The sequence below is a fragment of the Rhipicephalus sanguineus genome, chromosome 11 (assembly GCF_013339695.2).
Source record: "Rhipicephalus sanguineus isolate Rsan-2018 chromosome 11, BIME_Rsan_1.4, whole genome shotgun sequence".
Lineage (NCBI taxonomy): Eukaryota > Metazoa > Arthropoda > Arachnida > Ixodida > Ixodidae > Rhipicephalus > Rhipicephalus sanguineus.
The window spans coordinates 41700813-41720548 of NC_051186.1; the positions used below are offsets into that span (position 1 = coordinate 41700813).

At 47.0% G+C, this 19736-nt stretch overlaps 1 long non-coding RNA gene across 1 annotated transcript; it reads left to right on the forward strand.

Annotated features, from left to right (window-relative positions):
• The first annotated feature begins 2696 nt into the window (after nt 1–2696).
• LOC119374336 (uncharacterized) lies at nt 2697–19087 on the forward strand. The gene is made up of 3 exons (XR_005180138.2): nt 2697–2747; nt 3092–3154; nt 19038–19087. It is a non-coding gene; the product is annotated as an uncharacterized LOC119374336 (long non-coding RNA).
• Nucleotides 19088–19736: the final 649 nt, after the last annotated feature.

Genomic DNA, 19736 nt, shown 5'->3' on the forward strand with positions numbered 1-19736 from the left:
TTAAACGTTGAGGTGCTTTTCACAACGGCCTACATTTGATTCCCCGCTTTCCGGGGGTAAATGTGAAAACAGTTCTTGGAATTCAACATCAGGGGTACTCGGCCACCGTTATCGCTTAAAAAAAAAATTCGAAATTCAGCTCTTAATGTAGCGCTAATTCTGCTCTCATCCAGCTCTAATCCCGCGCTAAATCCTGCACTAATGTCGCTCTTGTGTAGGTCTTGGTGTGGTTCCAAATCCTGCGCTTAATGCAGCTCCACTACCGTGAAACCCGAGGAAGTGCGTAGCTTGGGCGACCCAGCGATTCCCTTGGAACTCGTGTGCTTGCTGAGGCGGTGGCGCCCTCCCTCGCGCGGCGCGTGTATCAGCCAGATGTTTCAGAAGCGTTGTTCGCGGTTTTAGGTCAATTATAGCGATGAATTCTTGGCTATTTCTGTAGTTTATATTATTTTAGACCTCGTTAGCTTATTTTGCGCTGGCTTTGAGCATTGTTATAGTCTTGTTTTAGGCTTGTATTGACCACGGCATGGCCGAATGAGACAGTGGATGGACGACACACCGGGCCCCTAAAGAGCTACGCACTTAAAACCTGCATGGTCATAACCCTACACTATAAAAAGTGACGGCACAGGTCCGACTATGTCAAGGTATGGGGCAGGCTCCATTCGATGATTCGTGAAGCGTCCCCATACGTCACACGGCGGCTTGTGCATTCGCCTAAGACAGGGGTACGAATGAAAGGAAGCCCTGTATGGGTCCTGTATGGGTCATTTCTGAAAGGGATTTGAAGTGAGACTTCGAGAAACATCGATACCGATCTGCAGAATGAATGAAATCTGGACGCTGGTTCTAAAATCTAAAGTCTTTGTCCCAGGTTATGTTTCAACGCATGGTTGCCTCACGAAAAAAATGCTTGAGATCGGTCATATCTGTGTAGCTCATGGACATACTTGTTTTAAAAATTTAGAAAAATGGGACGAAGACAGTCATGTGCGGGCCGAGTGTTAGAGACCCCTGGCCTAAGATGAGTCGAAGGCGAAAGCTATTGAGTCATCTACTTTTTATCTTTTTTTTCTTAGTCGATTGTCTTGATCCCCCTATTTCCGAAAGCTATGTGAACCTAACGTGCTTTTGTACTGCCTCCGAAATCGGAAACGCAGCAAGCTTTCTACACCGCCCGTCGTTTTGCAGTGCCTCCGAGATCGGCCCACCTTTGGCCAAGTGGCGATATCATGTGATAACGTCATCCCGTGACGTAACATGATGTGACGTCATGATGACGTTACAACACGTCAGAAATTCTGGCGATCTCTGACGTCATGTGATGAGGCCGTATGATGATTTCTTTTGCATCACTTCATGTTGACGCTGACGGTCACTTCTCGCGTGTGATGAGGCATCTGAGGCTTTCGCGTTAATAAGCTGACGTGATCTACATATGCAGAGCCAATGCCATCTCCGTTATGCAGGGATTCAGCAGGAATCAGACGCTTCACGACCGCGTAATCCTGTCCGGCTGTTTCCAAGTGCTGCTACGGGAATCTCGTGTGGGCTGCGTCGACGCGAGCTTCGTGAGTGCGGCTGCTGTAGAACACGGGTTAACTAAACAATTAGGCTGTTAATTGTATTCGCGAGAACCTGCTTTCCGCGATTCTTGAGCATATATTTGACGCGAAGAATGTGTAACGCTGCTCTGGGCCCGTATTCACAAATACGTCTTACACTAAACATTTCTCTATGGCACGGTGCTCCATGGTGGCCACAGCCGGTAATGCACATCCTCACCAGACAAGGACGCACCACTCTGGTGCAGTACTTGGCCATTACCTCCCACATGAATACACCTATCGTAAGAGATACAAATTTCAGCCAATCACGATGCGGGACATATCATTAGTGAAGCCGGCTGACCTATGAGAAAATGCACTTACGAAAGAGAAGTTTTGTGAATTCGCGGCCGCTGATTTACTGAAGTACACAATTCGGGCACCTAACTCGGCTCGAAATTTCCTTTTTTTTTTCTTTTTTTTCGCGGGCCGTACGCAGGCCGACTGCACTGTTGAGTGCGGCAGAGTCTCCTCGATACACGATCCTGCATGATATGCGTTTTTCGGGATAACACGTTTTAACAGCGGAGCTGATATAAGCTTTTCGTTTTTTTTTTTCGTTTGTCCGTAACGCGTAGACCAGAAACGGCGCCTGGCTATGACGTCACTGCGCGTTTCCTAGCAACCACTTGGCACAGCTGTGCCTCGCTTCGCGTATGAGTGATTCTTTATTTCTTTAAATGGAAAGGAGAAAGACGGTATGAAAGAGGGGGAGAAGTGCACGATAACTGACTCTAAATGAGGACACCTTAGCGTAGAAAGAGAACCATGGTTGCGTTGCTATGGGCGAGAGCAAGAGAACGAGAAGATAGAGAGAAAGAGAAACAAAGAAAGAAATGAAAGAGAGACAACGAAATAAAGAGAAAGAAAGTGAGGGAGACAAAGAAAGAGATAGAAAGAAAGCATAGCATAGCCATGTATACTACAGTATAGCAAAGGGGTGGGAAAGGGAAGTGATGGTGAGGAGGAGGAGGGAAAGGAGGAGGGCAACGCCACCTGCTCCACCGCTTCCTCAGTCTTCGCACCACTAGTGCGTGGTTGCCCCAATTTTTTTCCTTTCCGTGAAATGAAGCTCGTTTTTTTTTTCAGCTGGGAGATTTCTACAGCTGCGTCTATAACTACACCACCGACATGAAAGAGGTGAGTCGCGCACCCAGGAATTTCCACAGGAATTTCCCCAATAAAGTCATCAGACTTATGAACATACAAAGCTGAACAACATAAGATGCATGTATACATACATTGTGTGCAACTTAATGCATTTAGGGCTGCCGCACGCAACAATTACTCAAATATGTACGATCACAGATACCGTGCACGTGATGATCTGGTTTTAACTTCCTATACGTGCACACAACGCGCAGTATTTTTTTTTATTTCGTTCCTGCGTTGTTCCTTTAGTTATTATTCTTTATGAAACACTCGGTATACATGCAGTAAGACATTCAACGTCTGGAACTCGTTCGTATATTTCTTTGTTCCAGGAACTCCAAAAAGTGAACTTGACGAGCCTTGAAAGCGCCAAGGAACTTGGAAAAGCGTTCAAGGTATTATGTAACTACATTTATACACCACGATTGGTGCTTCTACGGTGGACAATTTTCCAAGCTTAGCGGTGTCTTTACCAAATGCATGAAGCCTTATTCACAATGATTCCATGCTGAGCAAGGCTCGCACCGAGCGGGTGGTAGTGTTGAAAAGCATTTATTAGCAAAAGAGATCGGTGGGACCTTTTTAGAGGCTCCTATACAGACTAGGTGGAGTCCATATTCCGGGACCCCATTCGTTGAAGCCGCCGCCCTTGCTCTCTGCACCAAGGCCTGCTGGGCCTGTAGGTCTGAACAGCCGAGCAGGGCCACCTGTGGGGTAGGGTTTGGTGAGAACTAAGGGCTGCGTTGTTGCCTAGCGGGTTTCTTAAGGCGAAATCCTTAGATGCCCCATCACACGCGAAAACTGACTACCCGCGTCCCGCCGCATCGGCGTGAACACGCGTGATGCAAAATATAACCACGTGATGACGTCAGCATATGAGATCATCATGACGTCACAGATCGTCAAAATCTGTGGCGTCGTCATGGCGTCACTATGACGTCATCACATGACATCTTCGCTCGGTGAAAGGTAAACCGATCACGGAGGCAGTGCAAAATCAGGTAAGCTGCAGAAGGCTGGCAATGCCTCCGATCCCGGAGGCAGTGCAAACAAAACCACGTTAGTTGCAGAAACCTGTCGCAGGGGGGCGGGGGAGGATCAATACATCTGGAGTTACTATATATCCTACGGTAACTCTAAATACATCCACTGAGAACAAAAAGAAGACGGCTTTCGCCTTCTAGTCGTCTTAGGCAATGCATATTATATGAGAGAGTTCTTTCTTTTTTTTTTTGCTGTGATTCTTGTGCAGTTTTTCTGTATGCACCATTTTACTGCTCTTGCACGTCGTAAGCACTTGACGTTTCGTTATTTAAGAGTAATTTTTCGTTTCTATTTAAAAGTTCGTTATGACAAAATCTTAAATAGGAGAATTATTTGTTCGAGGCGCTCGTTTCTTTCTTAGGCACAACCAAATTAAATGAACAGACATTTAAGCCAGGGAAAGCATAGGGAGTACTATTTGTTGTTCACAACTGTAGTAGTAATTACGACATCAATTGAACTGAATTAAAGTGGCAGAAAAAAACTTTTTTGCCGACAGTGGGGTCCGAACCCACGACTTTCGAATTTCGAGTCAGAAAGCGTATGCTCTCGCGAGACCGTCTCATCAAATTACTTTTACGTACGTCCTCGGTCGATTAGATCGACGCCCTCATATGACGTCATATCACTTGTTCACGTGACTTTTGCCATTCGTGTTAACGACGCCGCCTGGCGACGGGTTTTCCGACTCGTGAGACATGTGCACGGCCACCTGGATCGGGGCGCGCGGCGGTGTTGCTCCGGCCGTCCCATTCGGACGGAGGAGGCGTAATTGCAGAAAGGGGCGTGACCGCTCCTTTCGCCGCACCGCGGCGCGCGCCTACTACCCCTCCATTCCTTTGCGCTCTATGCGGGAAGGTTTGCGGCGCCTTGAAGATATCGCTGTAGAGTAACCGTGAGTTAGCATAGCACTTCCCCCACCCTCACAAAAAGCAAATAAAAGGATGAATGGCGGCTATCGCTATATTCTTTATTTTTTTGTGTGTGCGCGCCAGTCCTTGTCGTGATGATGGTGACCGAAGCGAAAACACCCGCGAGTCACATTTCAAGAAAATTGTTTTGGTGTTCTTAAGTGCAGCATATCAGTAAAAAGTATACATGCGAAGGAAAGCACGAGATTTATTAAAAACCTCTTTTTTTCTGAGTGCTTCCAGAATAGGGTAAACGATCCTAAGGTTGGTTCCGCTGCTTAAAGGAGGTTGGCGGATTTCCCTTGGGATGCTGCGGCCTTGAGTGCGCGAGCTTTACCTGCTGGAAGGAATGCCACTTTGGCGTCGAGGCAACGTAATCTTTCTTGGTGTTGACTTACAGTAAGGCACGCAGCAGTACGGCACGTTTCTGAAAAACACGGTAAATGAGGCAAGCGAGTGAAAAACTCGCAGCTACAGCTAACAGGCGTAACCTCGTGGTACGCAGACTAAAAACAAATTACTTGCCTGAAGTCAATGTGGTATGACAATGTGAAACATCTAAAGAGAGAAAACTTATATTCACGTCTTTCTTTTATTGTGTGTTACGTATTAACACGTTAATTAGTGCAGACTCTGCCCGTAATTAATTCAGATAGAGTTAAACGCCTCTATAAACTGCCCGTTCACATTAAATACGACACGCACCAACACACCAGAAAAACAATTGATGCGTTTTGTTAGAACACGCACAAAAAATAAGAAAAAAAAAGCAGAGCAATACTAGCGAGAAACGTCCGCAACCGACCTACGGCCGTCGGTAAATCGACGCTTATGTAACGTCGGGCCTTGGTCAACCCGCGAGCGGCATGCACTCGGCATCGTCGGCCACGGTGGACGGGCCTACATCGGGTGCCGACGCAGGCCCACATGAGGCCAATGTCAATCCCCAAGACCGGCCCTACATTGGTTGCCTAGGTTGAGCCAGCCCCCGCAGGGGCGTCTGCGAAGCAGGCGTTTGGTGTGTAGCGACACCACGGACCCGAGCTAACGGGGGGGTTTCGACCCCCTCCCACGCCTAGCCGTGCGTGGCATTGCCGTGTCCGGGGAAAAGGGGATCCTGGGAGTTGAGCCGACGCCGGGTGATTGGACCTTTAAGGCCCCCCGGCAGAGGCAACACACCCCTTTGGCCCCAGCTTCACGTAGACGGCACCCCTGGGCTGACCCACCCAGGGGAAATCGGCGGTCGCCTTTTCCTATCCCCCACTCTTATCTTTTTCTTTCCTATCGTCTTTCCTTTCTGTCCTGTCTCCTTTTTCTTCAGTTACTTCCCCGTTTTCGTAGGCGGCTCGGGTTAACCGTGTATATGTGTCCTCTCTTGGACATAGTATATTAGGTTATAGCGGCATTGTACGGCTGGCGTTTGCAGCCTTACATGTTAAGTGCTGCAGCGTCCCCTTGTTGGACTCCATGGTGGGTGGCCGCCACTGCTGCCGAAACACATACATTTATCATGGAAACAGTTCCATTCCCCCGCCTCCTTGATCGTTACCCTCACAAGAGGGTGCGCACCGACGAAATACTCAACTCTTTGACCCGACCAACAGAAACGTTCCCTAAATTTCATGTACTCCACAGCCAGAACCCCGAAAAACTAGCAAGAACTATTTCCCCTTTCATAGTTGCAAAATCCTTGACCGAAGCCTTTGGGCCGGGCTACAAGGTAACCAAAATGGCAAGCGGTGACCTTCTTCTCGAGGTCCCAGCTAAACAACAATACCAGAAACTCGGCAATCTCGTAACACTTGGAAACGTACCCATTTCAGTGTCACCCCATAGGTCCATGAACAGCTCACGCGGAGTCGTTTCGGAAACCGACCTCATTGACCTGTCCGAAGATGAACTTCTAGAGGGATGGAAGAACCAAAACGTGACCCATGTAAAACGGATCGTTATTAGGAGGGAAGGCAAGGAAATCCCCACGAAACATCTCATTCTTACATTTGCATCCAGTGTTCTCCCTCAAACCATCGAAACAGGTTACATTAAATTAACTGTCAGACCATACATCCCTAATCCCAGACGTTGTTTCCAATGCCAGAGATTCGGCCACGGATCATTGAGCTGCCGTGGTCATCAAACTTGTGCTAAATGCGGTATACAAGGTCACATATCCGAAAACTGTAATGGCGCACCTCACTGCGTCAACTGTAACGGCGATCATCCGGCGTACTCACGCGCATGTCCAAACTGGCAAAAAGAAAAAGAAATCATCACACTAAAGTACAAGGAGAACATTTCTTTCCGCGAAGCCCGTAAAAGGTGCTCGCCACCACACCCTACGCTGATGCGGCGCGCCGGGGGGCAACGTCGCATCGGCCTCCGCCACTCCCTCGGTCCACGCAGAGCGAACCGTCGGCTGTGGCGCCTGCCCCCAAGGCGGCAGTAGTTCAGTCTACTCCGCCAACTCGCAAAGAGAGCCCGTCGACTCCAGGGTCATCGGGTCTCAAGGCCTCGTCTCGCCAGGCGAGGCCCGAAACTCGAACTACCAGCTCGCACGTGCGGGCATCCAGTGCCTCCCAGGAGGCAATGGACACTACTTCGGCACCCCTGGTGCCGAAAGATCGGCGCAGCTCCCTGGAGCGTGCTAAGAAAACTAAGAAGCCGATAACGGGGCCGGAGGACGGCCCTGTTACTTGAGTTCGAACTCCCCACCTAAACAACCACAACTCCCGTTTCGTACACACAGCACTACCTTAGTTTCATCATGAACACGCAAATAATCCAATGGAACGTGAGGGGCCTTCTCAGGAACCTCGACGATGTTCAAGAACTTCTCCACAAACACAAACCAAAAGTGCTGTGTGTACAGGAAACACACTTGAAACCAATACATACTGACTTTCTCAGACAGTACATTATCTTCCGCAAAGATCGCCAGGATGCTCTCACATCCTCTGGTGGCGTTGCTATAATATTAGATAGAAATGTAGCATGTCGGGTATTGCAGTTGCAAACACCCCTGGAGGCAGTGGCCGTTCGCGCTGTTCTTTTCAACAAGCTCATAACTATTTGCTCACTTTACATACCCCCACACTACCAGTTACACAAACACGAATTTCAGGCCTTTATTGATGAATTGCCAGAACCATACCTCGTCCTTGGCGATTTCAATGCACACAGTAGCTTGTGGGGGGACTCTCGCAGCGATGCGCGAGGCCGTCTCATTGAGCAGTTTCTGTTCTCCGCTGGTGCATGCCTGCTCAATAAGAAGGAGCGTACATTTTTTAGCCTTGCAAACAGGAGTTACTCATCTATCGATCTTAGTATTGTTTCACCCACCCTTTTACTTGATTTTAACTGGGACGTCATTAAAAATCCCTACGGTAGCGACCATTTTCCCATACTCTTAAGCACGCCAAAAGAAAACGAATCTCCACCACAGGCTCCCCAGTGGAAAGCTGATGCAGCAGATTGGGAGAAATTTGGAACTCTTACCCGTGTCTCCTGGGCTGAGATGTCGTCCTTAGAAATTGGTGCTGCTGTTCAGTTTTTTACCGCTTTTATTATTGACGCCGCTTCAAAATCCATTCCTCATTCAGGTGGCATTGGCTCCAAACGTCGTGTCCCATGGTGGAACGACGATTGCCGGAACGCTCGAAGAAAGCAAAACAAAGCGTGGGGGATACTCCGCGACTCCCCTACTGCTGAGAATCTTATCAATTTTAAACAGATCAAGTCCCAAGGCAGGCGAACACGCCGACAAGCAAGAAGAGAGAGCTGGCAGAAGTATTTATCAGGTATTAACTCATACACAGACGAGGCTAAGACGTGGAACAGGGTAAATAGGGTAAGAGGCAAACAGACACATTCACTTCCTTTAGTAAACACAGATGGCAACAGTCTGGAAGACCAAGCAGACTCTCTTGGTGAACATTTTGAACGTGTGTCCAGCTCTACGCACTACTCCGACACGTTCAAACGACACAAACAACTATAGAAAGGCAAAAGTTAGAAAGAAAATGTGCAAAAAACGAATCCTACAACGAACCATTCAACTTAGCTGAACTGCAAGCAGCGCTTAACTGCTGCAATGAATCTGCCCCAGGATCTGATCGTGTTATATACCAAATGCTTAAACACTTACCCTACGAAACACAGAAAACTCTCCTCTGCCTTTATAACGCTGTATGGACTTCCGGCGAGATTCCCTCTGCCTGGAAAGAGGCCATTGTAATCCCTGTTCTGAAACAGGGAAAGGATCCATCTAGTGTTTCCAGCTACAGGCCCATAGCATTAACAAGCTGCCTTTGTAAAGTATTTGAGAAGATGATTAACTGTCGCCTAACACATTTCTTAGAATCAAACAAGCTGCTTGATCCATATCAGTGCGGCTTCCGAGAAGGTCGATCCACCACCGACCACCTCGTACGTATTGAGTCACAAATCCGCGAGGCTTTTGTCCACAGACAATTCTTCCTCTCTGTGTTCCTTGATATGGAGAAGGCCTATGATACGACGTGGCGGTTTGGCATACTGAGAGACCTGTCACACTTAGGCATACGTGGCCGGATGTTAAATATAATTGAAAGCTATCTCTCAAACCGCACATTCCGTGTTCGGGTTGGAAATGCTTTGTCACGATCGTTCGTGCAGGAAACCGGCGTTCCACAGGGTGGTGTGCTCAGCTGTACACTTTTCATCATAAAAATGAACTCTTTGCATCTTTGTATCCCACGAACTATGTTTTATTGCACGTATGTTGACGACATCCAAATAGCTTTTAAATCTTGCAGTCTTGCCATTTGTGAGCGGCAGGTCCAGCTCGGCCTGAACAAGGTGTCCCAATGGGCAGATGATAATGGGTTCCGCTTAAATCCACAAAAGAGCACCTGTGTTCTCTTTTCTAGGAAGAGAGGCCTCCACCCAAATCCCGAAATTGACCTGCATGGCCAGCGGTTAAATGTAGAGGTGGAGCATAAGTTTCTAGGCGTCATTCTGGACTCTAAACTCACCTTTATAGCACACATCAAATACATAAAAAATAAGTGCATGAAGACTATGAATATCCTAAAAGTGTTGTCGCGCACTTCATGGGGCAGTGACAGGAAATGCCTAATGAACCTGTATAAAAGCCTCATTCGAACGCGCCTAGACTACGGGGCCGTTGTTTATCAGTCTGCACACAGAGCGCCTTGAAGATCCTTGACCCTATCCACCATTTGGGCATCCGTCTCTCTACGGGCGCTTTTCGAACGAGCCCCGTAGAGAGCCTCTACGTTGAATCCAATGAGTGGTCGCTCCACCTGCAGAGATCCTACATATCGTTCACATATTTTCTAAAGGCGCACGCAAACAACGAACACCCCTCGCACTCTACTGTCAATGATTTGTCTAGCTCTGCACTTTTTGACAATCGTCCTTCAGTGAGACAGCCCTATTCACTTCGTGTGAGGGGCCTAGCTCAGGAAACGGGTGTGCCACTTCTTGAACACTGTCTAATGGCTCCCGCTGCACAACTCCCGCCGTGGCAGTGGCAGCGTATTGACTGCGATATATCTTTCGTGGAAGTTACAAAACACGCGCCTATTACACATATCCGTGCATACTTCCTCGAACTACAACACAAATACACTTGCCCAGAATTTTTTACAGACGCCTCAAAGTCCAATACTTCTGTGTCTTATGCAGCCGTTGGTCCATCCTTTTCGGATTCCGGTATTCTGCATCCTGATTCAAGTATCTTCACGGCAGAAGCTTACGCGATACTTGCGGCCGTTAAACACATTAAACAATTAAAAGTACAAAAGGCAGTTATATACACCGATTCCCTAAGCGTGGTAACAGCCCTCAAAACTCTCAAAAAACACAAAAACCCAGTCCTCATCTCCCTCTACACACTTCTATGCACGGTCTACGCTCTCAAACAGCGTGTCGTAGTGTGCTGGGTGCCAGGGCACCGCGAGATCCAAGGTAACGTGTTGGCGGACCAGCTAGCTGCATCCGCCCACGAAAACAGTCCTAATACATCAGTAGCCGTCCCTGTTATAGATCTAAAACCCTTACTCAAAAGAAAGCTCAGGGCCTTTTGGCAGAGTACATGGGATAGGCACAAGCAAAATAAGCTACACGTCATCAAGCCGCGTCTTGGCATTTGGTCACCGGTATCAAAGTCACGTCACACAGAAGTCACACTTTGCAGAATTAGAATAGGACATACACACAGTACACACGCACACCTTCTGTCCGGTGGTGACCCACCCATCTGTGAAAAATGCGGCGCGCCACTTACTGTCCTGCACATCCTGCTTCAATGCACGCATCTAGAAGATATTAGAGAAAAACATTTCCCATCATACCGCCAACATCTCCCACTTCACCCTTCAATGTTCTTAGGCAGGGAGCCTATTTTTAAACAAGACTCGCTCTTTCGCTATTTCAAAGATATACATAGTTTTAATGTTATTTACCCTGGCAACCACAGCACGGCTTCTCCACAGAGGCCGCTGCTGCGGTAGTTGTTTTAAAGAAAAGCACTGCACTCTTAAAAAAAAGGTTGTAGTACTTACTAACTTCGGTTTACTAACTACTTGTCACATATGTTACTACCCTGTTAGTAAGTGCGGTTAGTAACGGGGAGGTTAGTAACCGTTACTACCCTCGCCGTTACAAACGCACTTAGTAGCGGTTACTACCCTTCTCGTTGCTAGCTAGTAAAATAGGTAGTAACGGTTACTACCCAAAAAAAATTAGTAACCGTGATCCTTTCGCATCACGAGCTTCCTGCTTTTATAACGGTCAAATTCGCGAGCACCAACATTGCGATATATCATTAGGTAATTATGCACAGTATGACATGAATCAGAACAGCACACATACACAACGACAAGGCTACGCGACACGTATAATTCAAAAGTGTTTCCAGGAGTATATATAGCCCTACCTCTGGGGTACGCAGCTGGTGCCAGTGGGCAGCTAGGCTTTAGGATAGGTAGGTTAAGTTGTGCGCCTATATTTATATCGCGTACAATTTTATTAGGTGCGCGAGGTAACGTAGCGTAGAACTTTTAATCAAGCATATTAAGAAAATCAATATATTATATGTATATTTTGCGTAATATCATCTCAACATGGCCTAATATACAAGACCCAACACGGGGTATTAAGCTTACTAATATCGCCTCAATGATCTTGAATGGATCCCCGTGCTAGTGAACAGGCTGTAAAAAGCTCGTAATAATAACTTCTATGATTCGCTTAGCAAGTTCATTTAACAGGTGCATCGCAAAAAGTTAGTAACGGTACGCAAGAGGTAGTAACCGTTGCAACTTTTAAGTGTCTGCTAACGTAGGTAGTAAAAAGGTAGCAAAAAGTTAGTAATGGTCCAAGAAGGTTAGTAACAGCGGCTGTTACTATTTGCTCGTGGTTACAAGCTTTTTCCAAACTTTTTTTTTAAGAGTGTAAGACGAGTCGAAGACGAAAGCCGTCATCTTGTTCTTCTCCGTCGTCGTATTTATCCCTCCGAAAGCTATCTGCACCTAACGTGGTTTTGCACATCATCCGTGATAGATCTACCTTTGACCAAGCTATAATGTCGTGTGATGACGTTATCCTGTAACGTGACGTCGTGATAACGGCACAACGGCGTCACATATTTTGGCGATCTATGACGTAACATCATATGGTGACGTCATCACGACATAATTTCTCGCGTCACTCGTGCTTTCCCCGACGCCGCGGGACGCTGACGGTAACTTTTCAGCTCGATAAATCATCTAAGGCTATTTTGGCTCAAAAGAAAAAAACAAATTTCTGGGCATGGTGGGAATTCAAACCCAGGGGCCCCTGGTCCGAAGGCGAGCGTCGTATCCAGAGGAACAAAGATAAACACGACAGCATAAAATTTCGGGCGACATGCAATCAGACTCAAATATCAATTCCTCTAAAAATGTTGGTCGTATAAATTATATGTCTTCAAGCCATGATAAAAAAAAGTGAATACGAGAAGGGTTTGAGAAAATATATTAAAATATATTAAAAACCTTCACTCAGTGAGTGAACGCATGTTTTTGCAGCACTGTGAAGGGTTATAAGCAAAGTAGCTTTTTGTTACTAACTCGAGTTAGTAACTTGGCTGTTTGGGTAGTAACAACACGCCTGCTGCTTTCGAGTTTGTAAATGGTTATAGTAACTGTCTCAGAGAGTTAGTAACAGTGGCCGTTACTAACATTTTCCTTCCAGTTACTACCTTTTTACGAACTTTTTTTTAAGAGTGTGGCCTCCCTGCCTTTGGCCTCAAAGGCCTTGAGGAGGTGTTCGTGCTCGCAACGTACCCTCATTATTTTATCATCACGACCTCTTGTTATCCATTCTCTGTGCACATGTTTCACGTCACTTTCATGATTTTATTACTTATGTTTTATCCGCCTTTAGCGCGAGGAATTTTAGGCTCCTATACAGCCACTTAACATAACCATTGTTCACTTTCCCTATCATGTCCTGGCGCTCTTTGGCCATCAATGGCCCTTGCGCCATTAAACAACATATATTATTATTATTATTATTGTTCACATCCTTTACAAACCGTAACTCAAGAATCAATGTCACTACTTTCATCACTGTTCATGGCGCTCTTTGGCCAAGCATGGCCCTTGCGCCATTAAACTCCACATATCATCATAGGTTGAGCCAGCGACAGTGCAGTTGGCCAGCGACGTCAGGCCGACATTTTGCCAAGGATAAAATGTTGCTTGGGAAACGGGCTCTTTCATGCTGTCGCGTTAAAACGACAAGCGATACCAAAACGAGAGAAAGTGGCCATTGCGCGACCGACCCTTAGCTAATTCGCAGGCGACAAGCGTCACTCGTCGCTTTCGTGTTCAAATTCGCCTACATGCGGCCTGCGCTTAAATAAGAACGTCGCATTCACATCACTGTCGTATCGTGGGAACTTCAGAATGCAAAGAGACGTGCCCATATCAAAATGTTGCCTATCATCGGCAAGGAGGAAACGACTACAGCATTATCATTACCGCAATTGTTTTCCACCAACGTGATGCTCTTAAGACAGCGCTCGACCGCAGAAGATAGTTATGCAGTGCCGACGACGACAAAATGTATTTCCTTTAGAAAGAAGCATGGCGCGCGCCGGTCCAGGCGGCCGTGGGAGAAACGATTGCCAAAACAAAGAATGAGAAGCACGGAAAATCACGTACTCGGCACAATATATGTGTCATGGCACTTATGTAGCGGCCGTGGTCATGGCACATGAACGCGCCGCGCCACACGAAGTCTCTTAAGCACGCTGCTTGGCTCTATCTCGATTGTAACATGCTACAGAGAACAACACTCACTGTGTAGAGCCCGATTAACAATACATAATAGCGTACCTTGATTCCAGTCACCACGTGCACGATGTCCAGTGTGCATTTTTCCAAACACATCTGCGGCTGTCTACGGCGGGGTCAGCGCGGCATCATTCGCAAGGATGGATGGATGGATGGATGCTATGAGCGTCCCCTTTAAAACGGGGCGGTGACATGTCTGCCACCAGGCTCGAAGAAAAAAAAAAAAAAGCTTCTTTGTTTCATGTTGGCCTAATACCTTATCTACATTGATTAAATCTATGTTATTATACCAAAAAATATAAATTCACGGTCCATCTCTCTGCCTCTTAAGGCAGAATGACCTTATTTTCCGCCATTATTTATTTTTGTTCTTTATCTCTACTTTTCTGCCACCAATACTCTAACCGTCTCTTACTTATTTCTATCGCGGACGTGTTCAGCTTTCCATTGTTGTCCCTAAAACCCAAGGCTTCATGTAGACTCGTGCCCACACGTATACCTGGGTGAATATCGCCACATTCAATCAGTACATGTTCCATCGTTTCCTTAGTTCCCCCGCAGCATGTACATTGTTCTTCTTCGTTACTAAATCTCGCTTTATAACTACGCGTTCTAAGGCAGCCCGACCTTGCTTCAAACAGTAAAGCGCTTCCCCTTGAATTATCATAAAACCTTTCCCTCCTTATTTCATTTTTTCCTTTTCGGTAGTTACTCAGAGCCGGCTTCTTTTCCATCGCTGTCATCCAATAAGTCCTCTCCGCCTCTCTGACCTTCCGCTTAATGCTCCTTGTTGCCATATCGCCCGCACTGCCAGCGGTATATTTACTGGTGAGCCTCCTGGTTCTTTTTCTCCACTGCGTGTCAACGCTTTTTCTATACAAATACCTGAAAACCTTCTCTGCCCATCTACTCTCCTTCATTTTCCTCAACCTCTCTTCGAATCTCATTTTGCTCTGCGCTTCCCTCACTTCAAAGCCTGTCCATCCCATATCACCCTTTACCGCCTCATTTGTCGTCTTCTCGTGAGCGCCCAACGCGAGGCGGCCCACCGTCCTTTGATTTACATCCATTCCTGATTGCACCTCTGACTTCATGCACACCACTGAGTTCCCAAATGTAAGCCCCGGAACCATCACACCCTTCCACAGCCCTCGAAGCACCTCGTACCTATTGTATCCCCATAAAGCTCTGTGCTTCATAATTGCAGCATTCCTCTTTCCCTTTGCTACCGATGCTTTCTCTTGTACCTCCATATATCTATCCCCCTCATTTACCCATACTCCGAGGTACTTGTACTCGCTTACCCTCGGTATTTTTTGGCCCTGTATTAATACCGTATGGTCTCCGTGATCATTGAATACCATCAATCCACATTTTGTTGCACTAAATCCTAGTCCTAGAGCCTCACACTCCCTTCCGCATATATCTGCCAGTCGCTGTATATCATCTTGACTGTCCGCAAATAAGACAATATCATCAGCATAAAATAGACCTGGAAGCTTCTGCTCAACCATCGCTCCGACCTGTTTGTGTGACAAATTAAATCCAATGTTGCTACCTTCTAGCGCTTTTTCCATCCTCGCCATGTACAGCATGAATAACAGCGGGGACAAAGGGCATCCCTGTCTCAGCCCCTTGCTAATTTCAACGCTGTCCTTGCTACTTATTCCTTCCCATTCTATACAAACTGTATTTCCTCGGTATATTTCCCTCAAAAGCTGTACACAGTCGTCACCTATGCCCACTTCCTTCAATATATCCCACAAAATTTCCTGATTAACGTTGTCATACGCCCCGGTGATATCTAGATAAGCTACGTATAAGGGCCTGTTTTCTATTTTAGATATTTCTATACACTGGGTAAGAACAAACAGATTATCGTCTAACCGCCTGTCGATTCGAAATCCATTCTGAAGTTCTCCCAAAATATCATTTTGTTCTACCCACGCTTCCATTTTTTAGGAGAGGGGTAGGAGAGGGGTAGGAGGAGAGCGCCGCGTCGCGGCGCGCGTCTGAACTACCTCAATTACAACCACGGCCACCTGGATCGGGGCGCGCGGCGGTGTTGCTCCGGCCGTCCCATTCGGACGGAGGAGGCGTAATTGCAGAAAGGGGCGTGACCGCTCCTTTCGCCGCACCGCGGCGCGCGCCTACTACCCCTCCATTCCTTTGCTCTCTATGCGGGAAGGTTTGCGGCGCCTTGAAGATATCGCTGTAGAGTAACCGTGAGTTAGCATAGCACTTCCCCCACCCTCACAAAAAGCACATAAAAGGATGAATGGCGGCTATCGCTATATTCTTTATTTTTTTGTGTGTGTGCGCCAGTCCTTGTCGTGATGATGGTGACCGAAGCGAAAACACCCGCGAGTCACATTTCAAGAAAATTGTTTTGGTGTTCTTAAGTGCAGCATATCAGTAAAAAGTATACATGCGAAGGAAAGCACGAGATTTATTAAAAACCCCTTTTTTTCTGAGTGCTTCCAGAATAGGGGAATCGATCCGAAGGTTGGTTCCGCTGCTTAAAGGAGGTTGGCGGATTTCCCTTGGGATGCTGCGGCCTTGAGTGCGCGAGCTTTACCTGCTGGAAGGAATGCCACTTTGGCGTCGAGGCAACGTAATCTTTCTTGGTGTTGACTTACAGTAAGGCACGCAGCAGTACGGCACGTTTCTGAAAAACACGGTAAATGAGGCAAGCGAGTGAAAAACTCGCAGCTACAGCTAACAGGCGTAACCTCGTGGTACGCAGACTAAAAACAAATTACTTGCCTGAAGTCAATGTGGTATGACAATGTGAAACATCTAAAGAGAGAAAACGTATATTCACGTCTTTTTTTATTGTGAAAAAGTCGCAGCTACAGCTAACAGGCGTAACCTCGTGGAACGCAGACTAAAAAACAAATTACTTGCCTGAAGTCAATGTGGTATGACAATGTGAAACATCTAAGAGAGAAAACTTATATTCACGTCTTTCTTTTATTGTGTGTTACGTATTAACACGTTAATTAGTGCAGACCGTTAGAGGCGTTTATTTCCGTCTTACATGTGCACTCTGCCCGTAATTAATTCAGATAGAGTTAAACGCCTCTATAAACTGCCCGTTCACATTAAATACGACACGCACCAACACACCAGAAAAACAATTGATGCGTTTTGTTAGAACACGCACAAAAAATAAGAAAAAAAAGCAGAGCAATACTAGCGAGAAACGTCCGCAACCGACCTACGGCCGTCGGTAAATCGACGCTTATGTAACGTCGGGCCTTGGTCAACCCGCGAGCGGCATGCACTCGGCATCGTCGGCCACGGTGGACGGGCCTACATCGGGTGCCGACGCAGGCCCACATGAGGCCAATGTCAATCCCCAAGACCGGCCCTACATTGGTTGCCAAGGTTGAGCCAACGACAGTGCAGTTGGCCAGCGACGTCAGGCCGACATTTTGCCAAGGATAAAATGTTGCTTGGGAAACGGGCTCTTTCATGCTGTCGCGTTAAAACGACAATTCGATACCAAAACGAGAGAAAGTGGCCATTGCGCGACCGACCCTTAGCTAATTCGCAGGCGACAAGCGTCACTCATCGCTTTCGCGTTCAAATTCGCCTACATGCGGCCTGCGCTTAAATAAGAACGTCGCATTCACATCGCTGTCGTATCGTGGGAACTTCAAAATGCAAAGAGACGTGCCCATATCAAAATGTTGCCTATCATCGGCAAGGAGAAAACGACTACAGCATTATCATTACCGCAATTGTTTTCCAGCAACGTGATGACAGCGCTCGACCGCAGAAGATAGCTATGCAGTGCCGACGACGACAAAATGTATTTCCTTTAGAAAGAAGCATGGCGCGCGCCGGTCCAGGCGGCCGTGGGAGAAACGATTGCCAAAACAAAGAATGAGAAGCACGGAAAATCACGTACTCGGCACAATATATGTGTCATGGCACTTATGTAGCGGCCGTGGTCATGGCACATGAACGCGCCGCGCCACACGAAGTCTCTTAAGCACGCTGCTTGGCTCTATCTCGATTGTAACATGCTACAGAGAACAACACTCACTGTGTAAAGCCCGATTAACATTACATAATAGCGTACCTTTATTCCAGTCACCACGTGCACGATGTCCAGTGTGCATTTTTCCAAACACATCTGCGGCTGTCTACGGCGCGGTCAGCGCGGCATCATTCGCAAGGGGGTAGGAGGAGAGCGCCGCGTCGCGGCGCGCGTCTGAACTACCTCAATTACAACTTTTCAAAGGGGCGCGCGCCGAATGGGACGGCCGGAGCAACACCGCCGCGCGCCCCGATCCAGGTGGCCGTGATTACAACTTTTCAAAGGGGCGCGCGCTGAATGGGACGGCCGGAGCAACACCGCCGCGCGCCCCGATCCAGGTGGCCGTGACATGTGTAACGCTTTCGCCTTAATAACGTTGTGGTACCAGCAGTTGTTGCTGCATTAGTATGCCCATGTGAACAGCATTGGACCAGCTGTTGTTTGAGTGATGTGTGTATAGAAAGGGTTATGACTCTCTGTCACGCATTCGTGCCTTTTGTCACCCTCTTAGACAGGACGAATGTATGCATTTTGTCACTTGTCATTGACTGAAATAAAGATGACGACGATGTCGAGGTGTCTGACCGGATCGGTGGCGCCACCTGGTGGTGTAGACCCCAACTAGGCACACACGGAGATTGCGGTGACCCAGCGCATATTGTAATTCGCTACGGTATACATAATGTAACTTTTAGTCGGCGGCGTAAGGGTAAACACGCTGCATTTTTTAAAATTCTTTTTTTTTTCGACAAGAGAACCTGTACAACACGATAACGTGCTGCCATTATTCAGTGCAAGTAAATGGTCATTACGGATACACGCTAGAACTATATAATGTACTACAGAATGAATTATAGTACACAATAGCTACGACTCCCCTATCGCTCAGCGCTCCACTGTTCTTACGCCTTCACTGTAAACTTTTCTGCAGGAGTGCCTCAACGGACAAATGGTGCCCTGGACGGAAGAATTCTGGCCCAAGTTTGTATATCACCTGTTGTCTCAGATTCACGACTAACACACCGATTCATGACTATGGGACGACGTCTTAGTTTAGTCATCGTTTGGTCATAGTTTAGACTAATGTGATGAACTTTAGTAATGATCGCACTCAGTGTCGATCCATAACTAAAGTTTGCCACGCTGTCTCACTTTCACTTGCCTTTCTTCTATAAAATATTGCGACTTAATCGTAAGTTTGCCGTTATTTATACTTACCTTTATGTTTTCGACAAATAACGCAGTTTATCTTCCCTATGCCCATCGTAACTCCGCTGGCCTTCGACTTCATATTGTTCAAACTTCTAAATGTTTTGACTCTTCCACAGTTCTTTTTACCGGCGTAAAAACGAAAACTCCAGAAGTCGCTAAAGCTGGACACTTATTACGGGCGCCAGGGTAGCAACTATGGTGGCGGCTGTGCGATGACGCACTGTTACTTGCGGCCGCGCGGGAATCATGCATATCGCGTCTACGCGGAACGTTAGGACGCACTTTAACTACGGCGCGCAAACAGGCATGTCACGTGGTAGATTTTTTTTTGTATTTTGAGGGCATCTGCAGTAAGAAGAAAAACACTAATACATAATGAATATAAACTTAGAAACTGTCTAATCCGACGTTTTGAAAA